Genomic DNA, 12,535 nt, shown 5'->3' with positions numbered 1-12,535 from the left:
CTTCATTTTTTTCCTCTACAACCCCTACCTTTTCTTCTCTCCTTTGCAACCCCCACCCACCCTCCCTCATCTCCTCTGCAACCCGCACCACCCACCCTAATTTCGTATTGGGAGACAATGATGATTCGTCCGAGAGCCTGGGTGCGATGGTTGATGGGCTGCGAAGGTTGAGGGTCGAGGAGCTCCGACGCGAGGTTTGCCATCGCGACATTTCGATCATGTAAATTTCGCTGCCCTTGCGAGAGATCTGAGTGTCAGGCATCATCGTTTAATGATCTTAGATCTGAGAGTGTGTGGTTTTTTATAGGTTGTTGGAGTTGAAGGTGAAGAGGTTGGAGGATGAGAGAGAATGTGTTTAAAGAAGGACGTCAAGGCCACCCGTTCGAGAAAAGATCTCAATTGCAGAGGAGAAGATCAACGGGAAGGTTCGCCGGAGAACCTCGTCAAAAAAATGAACTCCGGCGAACTTGTCCCTACAGTTCAGAGCAGTGAAGAGCGTCGTCGCTTTGGCAGAGCAGCGTCCCCCAACCTCCAAGGCAATGGAGTCCCAACTCTTGGTGTCATGACGGTTCATGGCGCAAATGAGGGTTTTTGGTTTCATCGTGTTCCCCAGCCATGTTCCTCTCATTTCATCATGTTTTTTTTCTTTTTCTTTTTTTGAAATTAGGGTTTTTGGTTTTATACCAACCGAAATCTTCGAATTCTTTCTTTGACAGTGGATGATAGATGATGATGAATGTAGAGGAGATGGGAAATACCATTGGTGCGAGGTGGGTGAATGGACTTTTTTTAATAGTATTTTTAATATAAGACTTTCGACTTCCTCTGGAGCAAAACATGGTCAAATGGATGAATTTTGGAGTAATTCAACTTGAAGGACGTTCGTGAGTCACTTGGCTTGATCATATCAAAATTTGGAATTTTTCTACCTAGCGCTGATTTTCTGGCAATAAAATAAAGGAGCGATGTGCAGTGCTAGAATAGTGACGTTTTGGGCTTGAATTGCATTTTTGGAGCCCAAGATGACCTTGGATAGGTTCATGGCCGTCTGAAGATATGTTCAGAACGTCCTGATCTTCAAAACAAGCTATCATGGGCTGGATTTGGAAGATATCTGTGGCTAAAACGTGGATGGACAAGTACTTGGCAGATTCTCCTAGCATAATTAGGACTTTATTTTCTAAGATATTTTATTTATTATTTGGTTTCCTAGTTGGAACAAAAGACTATTTTCTAGGGATTGTGCGTTGGTTTTTGGCGTAGGGTATAAGGCTTTGCTGGTCTCGGTTTTTTCTGTACGGTTTCTTTTATGCAAACTTGGAGACAAAGAGAATTGTTAGGTTTCTTGAAGATTTTCTACTTTAAGGTGTTTTCATTCCTTTTCTTTATAAGAATAGTTTCTATGATTTTAATTATGAATATGCGTAACTAATTCGTTTTGCTAGGGCGAAGCCTTGAGCCTTTGCATGAATACGTAATTTTTATTTAATTGCTTATGATTGATTGCATGCATACTTTGAATTATTAATCACTGTGATTAAAACTATATAATTGTCTTAATACCTGATCACCATTAGGATATTTAGAAAGGTAATTTCATGCAATTTTGGTCAGAAGGTTCCTTGAAATTGATGTTGGCTTTTTGTGATTAATAATTGTAATTTCACTTAAGATGAACACCACGTCTTAAGGGTTGCATGGTTTTTCAAAGGGTTTTCATAAAGCATAATGAGTCTCTTATGTTCAGATGTGATCCAAACGTACGGACGGATTGCATGTTAGATATACGTTCTATGTTGGAGGTTCCAAGTAGAATATAAATTAGGAAAACCTAACCTTCAAAATGGTATGTGTAGATCATAAGTAATAGATAAGAATTCATAGGATTGCTAGGTGATGGTGAAACCCTAGTGCTTTTCTAAATTGGTATTTAAAACTCTTTTCTTTTATCATATTATTTTTAATTAAAATTCGTTTTTAATATTACCCAATTCCAAAAACTTTTTTCTCAAATTTTAATTCTAAGTTGTTGATTAGGAATTGTTTCTACATAAATTATTCAAATAGTCCTTGAGGAGAACGACCTTGCATGAGCATCTATACTACAACATCCTTGTATTCTTGCAAGTATTTCATGTGATTTTGATCCTTTTTGCATAAATGGTAAAATCGCTATCAGGGGTTGCAGAGGAAAGAAGGAACGGACGGGGTTGGGGGGAGGTAGAAGATGGGAGGTTTTTTTTTTTTTTTTTTTTTTTTTTTTTTTTTGTGTTTTTGTGTTTTGGTATTTTTTTTTTTTTTTAATATTGAAGTGGGTCCATATTGACACGTGGCGCCCATTACTTGTCCATGTGGGTGCCACGTCATCAGTTAACAGAAGTTCTAATGGAAAACTTAACACATGTATGAGATTGTCCCAAAATTAATAGGTATGACTCTGGGACGAAAAAAACTTCATGTACTAAATGTTGAAAACCACAAAATTTGAGGGTAATAAATTGAGATTTACCCTTTAGTATTTATTTATAGAACCGTATTTTTTTATTTTCTTCACTATAAATGAATGTAAATCATTTTGTAATGGGCCATACAAATGGGTGTCAAAATGTGTATCAAAAGCGTGTCCCCAAATCCATTGCACCATTTTGAATACAACTTTTGACACAACTCTTAAGCCATTGAGTGGATGAGATTGAATATGACATGGCAAGTTCAACTTTTATTGTTTCAAATAAATAAATTTTGAAATAATAAATATGGACTTGACATACCCGGACTCACAAATCCACGTGGATACCGAAACAGAAGCATGTTGGTCGATAACTGAAAAGTGATGAAGCCATGACATGCAAGTGATAATGTGTAAAAGTACAAATAAATTAAATAAATTAAAGTAAGAGTGCAAAAATAGAGTAGAGTGCGCATTGAGTGTGATGAATCTTAAATTAAATGTAATAGAAATAAGAGTATCTAAATATCTACAACGAAAGTATACAATGTAACACATATGAAGATATTAATTAGAAATTATTAAGAATAATCCCTACACTGATGAGGGAAGATTATGCCGCCATTCTTGATATCAAAAGCTTCAAAGTCTACTAGATCCTAGAGGGGCGAGGGGCATAAAACAAAAGATGCGAGTGGGTAAAAATAAAAATTTTGAACACACTAACCCCTTGTTGTAATAACCCACCTAATAGACAAAATTATACTACATCGTAAGTACGAAAAACAAGACACTAGTGAAAAATAATTTATTTCTAGAAGACGGGTAAATCTCGTAAATTCTCAATTTAAAATCATTCTGAAGAAACTAACAGTTATAAATCGTCTCAATATAATATCATTTTGAAGAAACCAATAGTTTCAAATCAAGAATCCCAAATATCTTGTTGTAAATTGTAATAAATATGTAATATCATGGCATCAATGAAAAGCTGATATTCCAAGTAAGCAGGTAGATCACAAATCATCAATAAAACGTAAATGATTTATCTGCTCATCATGTATGTTTACACGAAGACTATAGAAGGGGCCAAGACCAACTTCACATGCATGTATGTTTACATGCACTGTTACGTTTACATTGGACCCATTACATACGTCTGCTTAGTCTCATTTTGGTTCAACAGTTTTTGGATCCTTGTTGATTTTTTCGCCACAACGAATCCAATACATAATCTGGGATTTTGACAAGTAATCATGAATCGATACTGTCAATGCAAATTTCCACCATCTTCAGTCTTGACGAAAATGCACTTGCAAAACAATCAACATCTTTGATCAAGGATCTAAGCCTTACACGCCCACGAGGTGGGGGGGGGGTTAGGTCAACAGATCTCCGATGCCTAAGTTAGTTTCTCTAAGAGAGTAAAGTGTTTAGAGCTTTTTAGGGTTGCCAAAAGCTCTGAAAATTTGGTAGAATATGAGGTATTTATAGGGTTAGGGCCGACCATATAGTGTTCAATGGAGAGATATTCTCTAAATATTCCCAAGATATTTAATAGGAGATAATAGCGTAATTATCCCTAATTGATTTAAATTAGAATTACTTACTTGATTGGAGTCAATCTTCAATTAGGAATGTATTAAAGATAGGATTTGGGTAATTAATCCTTATCTTTAATTCCTTGTCAATGGTAGGTGAGCTATAGGCAGTTGTGTTCAGCTGATGAGACCTCCAGGGGTGTGAGCTGCGTGTGGGAGTATCTGAGAAGCCTGCCCATTTATTGAGGGCAATATTGTTTTCTTTGAATAAAAGTCCACGTGTCACCTCTAGAATATTTTGGATTATTTTAGGCTCCACATATACAACGAAAATTTATGTTGGATTCAATGGCAATGGAGTTTGATAGGATTTTTACCACAAGCAAAAGGGTTAAAAACACCTATAATTTTTGTAAAAACCCTCTGAAAAACCATGCAACCCTTAAGACGTGGTATTCATCCTAAGTGAACTTACACATATTAACCACAAGAAGCCTTCATCAATTTCAGGGATCGACCTTTAACCAAAATTGCATCAAATTACTTTTGTAAACATCTTAATGGTCGCGAATTATCAACACACTCAGATAGTTTAAACTGATGATTAATAATTCAAAACCTGTATGCATATGATCATAAGCAAATTGAAAAGAAACTACATATTCTTACTAAGGCTCGTGGCCTCACCCTAGCAAAGAGAATTCATTATGCATATTCATAATTAAAATCAAAAGGAATTTCATTAAAATAGAAAAAGATCGAAAACACCTTGAATGTAAAGATCTGAAAATCTCTAAGCTTTGGCCAAATTCCTCTCTCAAATATCGCATAGAGAAGAAAGAACTAGGGCCGGCCAAAAGGCTTATTTATGCTACTATAATTAAATCCTCCTAGTGAAGGGTCTTAGAATAAGACCAGGAAGCCAAATAAACTAAAATAAAATAGAAAACATATGACCAGTAAAAATCGTTCAAAGTCTGCACACCCACATTTTAGACCCATATCTACTCCAAAACCAGCCCAAAGTACCTGGATTTAAAGCTTGAACTATTCTGAATACTTCTCCAAAAGGCCACAAATCCATCAGAGATCATCTTAGACTCCAAAAATAGCAATTAAGCCCAAAAAGTCACTTTCTAGCATCACGCATTGCTTCTTTATTTCATCGCCAAAAATAACCGTTTGGTAGAAAAAACCAAAATTTTGATACAAACAAGCCAAAGAACTCACGAATGTCCTCCAATTTGAATCACTCAAAAATTCATCCGTTTGAATCACTCAAAAGTTCATCCGTTTGATCATATTTTTCTCCAGAGGAAGTTGAACGTCCTATATTGAAAATATAAAGCAAAGTATCAAAATTCTACCAAAATTCTTGATGTGTTTTGTGGCACTACAAACATTTGACATTGCCTTACTTAATGACCCAATTGATTATCAGCCATGATAGACATCGGATGGTGCGTTTTTGGAATCTAGGTATTCTCTGGAGCAGTTATACGATGTGGTTGCTGCGGTAGATATGTGCTCAGTAGAATGAGGTTTAACATCATAGCAGCATCCACACCAGTTTTCAGTTCAATGGGACTACATTTTCATTCTTAAATAGGTTCCGTCGACGTTATTGTGTTCGTGATTCATGATGGTGACTTCAATCCCTATCTAGTTCATTCTTGTTTGCCAATCACAAAAGTTTCTTCAATTCTTGGTGATGAGCACATTGGTTTCAGTAACAGAGATTCTTATAACCACTTGAGGAATGTTCGGCACAAGCAACTAGATGGACATGACGCTCAATCAGTCCTTACTTGAGATAAAAGCAAGCTGAGAATCCTAATTTTTTTCTACGGAATTCGAAAGTGATGAAAATGAAAGGGCGGCTAATTTCTTTTCCCATTCACCAGAGTACACCACCATTTACAGACAATACAATTCGGATTTTCTCTTCTACAAGATGAGACTAAGGTGACATTTTTGTGGTTGTTTGACACTTGGCTTGAAGCAATGGCAAGAAAATGTGTGGCTACCTCAAATATAAGAAAGAGGTAACTCTTGGGTTCCTGTATATAATCTGGCATATTTTTTACAATGATGAATACTACTGGACGAAGTGACGGTATTAATTCGTTCTTTGCTGGGTTTGTTAGATCAACAACAAAATTTTGAGAGTTCGTTGTGAAAAATGAAAGAGCACTGAAGAAAATTGTGGAAAGAGAAAGCGATGAAGATTTGAATCGGAACATAAGCCATCAAATTGGTGAAGGTGAACTCACTCCTGTTAAAACATACTGCTCCGTTGTACACTAGAAATGTTTTCAGAAAGGTTAAGGATGAATGGAGAAAAGTCAATCGATACAAAGTAGGAGAAAGGCCACACATACCTAGTGAAAACAAAATTTGGAGAACCTGAGGAGTTTGGAGTTAAATTTGTTTAGAATTTCATCAGTGCGTCATGCATCGGCTTTTCCTCAAAGTCAAAACAATTGCATAAATTTTTCGATAATTCAAATTTCATCACATTTCATCACATGTAAATGAACAAAACTCTAAGCCTTCAAACAGTAGATTAGATTATGGTGATCGTGGATGTCATCTTCTTTCCTCAGCAATGGCATGATAATACCGTTGCGCCTCGTCCAAAAATCACCTTGAAAAAAGTTGGGGTAATATCATAAAACTAATTAGTAATACAAGTAGTCCAATTACTTTTAGGCACATGTAAGGTCCTCCATTTTCCCGATGTAGGATTCAAGCCTAACACATGGGCTACATAAATTGAGCTACGTAGAGCATATGTGTGACCGTTAAGCTTCACGTATAGGACAACCTGTTCCGATACCATAAAAAAAGTAGAGAACTATAAAACCAATTAGCAACACGAATGAATCTTTTAACACATGGATATAACAAGATAATATTTCATGCGTTGACCTGCTCTCCACTTTCTTGTTCTTTTTTAATATTCATAATGGTTGACATCCATCCATGTTTTGCAAACAAACATAGCAACGGCGACCCAATTCACATTGCCTGGTTGAAAACTTCACCATGCTGATAACCTGCTTGATTAATTTGATTAAATACAATCAAAGTCATAGGTTTGATTAAATACAAACATAGCAATGGCGACCTATTTTACATTGCCTTGTTGCACATGCTTAATGCAATCGTTTTGCTAGCAAAAATAGTATGATTAGATTATACTGTTTTGTGTGTTTTTAGTTTCATTCTTGGTTGAGGAACTTCTATATAATGCAGAACATATTCTATATACGTGATTGTGAATCTCTTAGATGAATTGCTTATCACTTTTTGGTTAAACTCCTCCATATGTATAATCATCCACACGCTTAAAGCTCTTTATAACTTGACATAAAATTCCCTATTGTTTCAACTTTCATGGGAGAATTCATACTCTAGCTAGACCCGAAATTTCATTATATACATATATGTATGTGTATATATACAGTTCTTTTCAGTTGAGGGATCCTCCAGAATAGTGTGGCCTTTGAAAATGTTAACTTATGCCTGTCGAATTGTACTCGAGAAAATATGCGTTTGCAGGTGAAAAAACTCTTGAAAATTGTACTTCTAGACTTGTTATAGAAAAATAAGTGACGTAGAATTGGCTTCAAGATTTCTAAGAAGTCCAGTATTTTCTATTAAAAGCCCAAGGCAGCATTACATGAAATTTAAATATAAAAAAGGCCCATGACTTGTAACTTGAGTTTGAGAATCGATCGCTCTCCCATAATATCAATTTAGAATAGTGTTATTCACACACTTATTTTTACTTTTCACATGTTTTTGTTAATTTTTTATCATTGATCTTCTTCAGGCCATCTCCAATCGAGGGTTGGCCAGAGGGCTCGTTTTAGCCCTCTAGCCCTCCAAGATATTAATATTTTAATGAACAGTACATGATCATATTTGCCTCCGTCTCCAACCGAGGGCCAGAGGGCTCATTTTAGCCCTGCCACAAAAAACCATCTCCAACCGAGGGCCAAAGGGCCAAACATAATTTATTATTTAAATTTAAAAACTACAACAACTTAAATTTAAAAACTACAACTTATATTTAAAAATTACAACTAAAATTTAAAAACGACAATTAAATTTAAAAACTACAACTTATATTTAAAAATTACAACTAAAATTTAAAAACGACAAATTAAATTTAAAAACTACAAATTAAATTCGAAAACAACATTAACTTAAATTTAAAAACTAAAACAACTTAAATTTAATATCCATAATCAACATCATCTTCATCATCCGCGATCGTAAGAGTATAGTCAGAGGTGAACAACTGCCGTCGGCTCATAATTTCTTTTTTTTTCCTATCAAAATAGGCCTCACTCATTGGAGTGTAATTCGAAGTGTTCCTTTCCATATTCTTATCATCCATCTCTTCTTGTATTTGTTTTGCCCATTCTTCATGCCTACGCTTCATTTCTTCGGCCTCAAGGGCATTTTGCTCCGCCAATAATCGCAATGAGGCCGCCACTTCATGTTGAGCAGTGTAATTATCATTTGCCTTGCCCTTTTCCTTCAACCTTCGCGCCTTGTTTCGTCCCATAGCCCTAGGTATGGAACCTTCACCCGAAGACGGATTTTCTACCCTTTTTTGTTGAATGGTTGGAGATCCATCTTCATCCATATCTACAGTTGAGAATGCAGTTTCGAACACCGGCGTAGGAGCTCTCTTTGGTGGATCTTCAAATAACACCCACCCTTTACAAATTTCCCAACAACTGTGAAACTGAAAGGGTTTCGAGCTGCTCTCCATATACAATTCCTTTGCTTGGCGTACCTAGAAAAAAAATTAAAGGAAATTAATTTATGAAATTAAATGTAATATAATTAAATATTTAAAATAAATTGTGAAAACACTTACTTCGTCGTAGTAATTAGCGCCGCTTTCATGTCTACTTGCGGCTGCTAACAATGCTTGATGCCATTTGTTCAAACTTGGCTGAAGATGTTTCTTCCATCTTGAAGAACAACTCTCGTGGTTTCGAATATTCACTGGAGTGGTGCCTTCATAGAACTCTTAGTATTTTTTGGACACACGAATCCAAACACCGTCATTTGTTTGACAATTCCCCCTCACACCATCTTCCAACACCCATCTATAAGCCTTGCAAAGAGATTCATCTTCTTTTCGGGTCCAAGCCCTACCTTCCATTGCAGAAGCAAAATTATTAAAAAAATTGAAGGATAGATTTTTGAAAGAGGAAGGAAAATATGAGAATTGAAATGGTAGGAATGGTGAAAATTTTGTGAGGAAGGTATTTATAGGAAAAAAAATAGAATTAAAAAAAAAAAGTTTGAATCCAATTGTAACTGACGTCTGCTAGCCGTTGGATTCAAAATTATTTTTAAAAAATCCTGTCGGTTATAACCAACAGGAATACATTTATATTAAATAATATAAATGAAATCCTATCGATTATAACCGACAGGATTTCCAGTTTTTTTGGCCAGACCCGGGCTAGCTGGCTAGCTGCTTGCAGCCAGCCCTCCAGCCCTCCAACCCTCCAGCCCTCTAGCCCTCTCCGATTCCGTGGGGCCCTCTCAGATTCCAGAGCCCTCTGGCCTAGCTCTCGGTTGGAGACGGTTTTCGGGCTATTTTCGGCCCTCTGGCCCTCTGGACCTTTCGGTTGGAGATGACCTTAATTCATTGATTGATGACTAAAAATTGAGAAGGGTGTGTAAGAAATAAAATTTATAGTGTTTGTATTCATTTGCGAGTCATATCTTATGTTGGAGAATAAAATTTCATATAAAAAAACTTTATAGAATCAAATTATAATTTACACTAAATGGTACAATTCCTAATTGCACCAAGTCAATTTGTAATAAAATTTAACATGTGTTGAATGTTATTAAATTAAGACAGCATTTAATGTAATTAGTTGTGAACTGCTGACTCTACATCTAATGCATACTTGCAGCGATAGAAATTGAAAGAATATTATGGCAAGGCTTGGAACTCCTAGTAGGATTCAACCGGAAACGGCCACGTACGGACAAAAACTAAAGAAAAGGTCCACGGCCACGTACGGACAAAAACTAAAGAAAAGGCGTCGGCCCTCAAAAGTACTGATGGCTTATGTGCAAACATTTACACTGATGAGATTGGAATTACACTTGACGTCAACAGAAAAGGAAAAAATAAAAAATAAAAAAAACAAAAACAAAAAACAAAAAAAAAAACTAATGTGTGCCTTAAAATTAACACAAAAATTGGTGTCGCTTTGTTGGTGGAGGTGAGACGCATTAATTAAGAGATTTAGTTTTGTGATTGTAAATCAATGTATATCAGAGAGAGAGAGAGAGAGAGAGAGAGAGAGAGAGAGAGAGAGAGAGAGAGAGAGAGAGAGAGAGAGAGAGAGAGAGAGAGAGAGAGAGAGAACTAAGAAGATTGTATTTTCATTGATTGATATCTTAGTACATACACTATCATTTATATAGTTGTTATTCATTTGCGACTTACACAAGAAGATACAACAATAATTATAACAACATTTCCTAACTAAGACAACCGTTCTTTGACAAGTGGCACATTCTATAACCATTGGATTACTATCCTAAACATCCCCCCTCAGGTTCAATGGAGGGAGTTGTTGGATTTATTCCGATGTAAATCAACCTTAAATAGTTTACAACATATAATAGGAATGTAATATTGGAGATTAGTGTAGATACTGTGATTGATTTCCTAAAGATATCAATCCTATATTAGGTGTCTTGTAATACAAGTAAGATTGATGGATTCCTTGATTTTATGTGATTATGATACCTAACTGATAGACTAAAAAGTGGGATTTGAGATTCCTTTATGGACGGAACCTTAATGCCTTAGCCAATATAAATACTAAGGTCCCTGCAAACCCTAGATACACAACAAACACTTCCCATAAAGTCGTTGTATCCGGCTAGGTGGTTTGTAGAAGACTTTGGTGTTGCTGCATCCTACATCATTTCGCTTGGTATCTAATGACTATTGCTTCACAATTGATGAGCACATATTTTACTACTTATTTTACTTTGAAAGCTACATTTTCTTGTGTTATGTTTGGACTTAAACGAAAGAAATTCATGGTTTTATGTTTTGATGGCCAAATTAAGGAGATGAAATAGATCCTATTATTTTCCTTTTTTGTTTGTCACACATGTTGGCTGGCATATTGTCCATATTGTGATATGTTTTTATCATAATAATGTTATGTAGTATGACAAATTAAGAGAAAAGTAGAGCATTTGTCTCACATAGGATTCTTCCTTATTCTTTTCATCAACACGTGACTAGCACAAGTAAGGGCTGGCCTACTTTTCATTCAAACCGACATAAGAGAGGCAAGTCCATCTTTAATATAACTTTTTTGGACCTCCAGCCGCCAACACTCTTGCAGCAGAGGAAGAGATTTCAATCGAGCAAAGATCAAAGAAAGATGGAAGATCAATCTCTTAATTTCATCTTTAAGTTAGGGGGAGTATAAATATGAGAATTTGGATGCTAAGTCGTTTCAGTTGATGTGGGGATCTGATCACTTTCAGAATTAGAGGATATCCATTTGGGAAAATACGATTACCATTTCAAAACAACCAGGGAATGGAAGAGGGCAATATGAAGGCTATGTCTGCAGCGATTAAACCCAAGAGGCACAATGTAATAAATCGGTGATTAAGTCTTTGTCAGTTATGGAAAGTAAATGAATCAAAAGGGGGAAGAGAAAGGAGCGGCTGCTTGGCATTAATTTGGCAATATTTTGCTGATCATTAAGGATCATTGAAGAAGGCATCGGTAGGAGAAGAAAGAAAAGAGAAAAAAAAACAGGGAGTAAGGGAAGAAGGCAGACTAGAGGTACGGCAAAGCAGGGGACTTTTCAGGCCTTTTCTAAACTAAATTTTCTTCTTATTTCTTATGGATTCAGAACCAATTTCAATTATGTTTCGGAACTAATTTCATTTTGCAAGGGCTACGATGTAGCCTAACCATGATTGCTTAATATTTCAGTTTAATTATCTATGAACTTGCATTCCCTTGAGTATCATTTTGTTGTGGATATGAACTTGATTTTAATTCTTGTGATTAGCTACCACTTGGGTTTAAATCGAGTGTATGTGATACAAGTTAACGCATATGCCATGTTGTTAATTCGGTTTTAGCGTTTTGCAAATGGTACCATGAATTCCTTGTTGTAGATGCCATAATAATATATCATCTCTCACTCGTCCATCATCTGTGTCCTATGGCCATAGACATTTATACCCATGGTGTGCAAATGTGCCGTATGATAACCCACTAGGTAAGTACCAAAAACATATCTCAAAATCTCGTATCAATCATCGTAGCTCAAAAGCTTAAACCTCATCTCATAAATCCATGAAAGATAAATCACATTCGCAAATCCATAAAATAATTCATATTCGTTCATAAAACGTAATTTCGATAAATTATAAATATTTCATAAACCATTAAATATAGAATTCTATAAGGCATATTATAAAACATATTTAAATCATGAAATATGAATGC

Source organism: Pyrus communis, chromosome 7 (assembly GCF_041283825.1).
Source record: "Pyrus communis isolate YQ-2024b chromosome 7, ASM4128382v1, whole genome shotgun sequence".
NCBI lineage: Eukaryota > Viridiplantae > Streptophyta > Magnoliopsida > Rosales > Rosaceae > Pyrus > Pyrus communis.
This window is presented reverse-complemented; position numbering follows the sequence as displayed.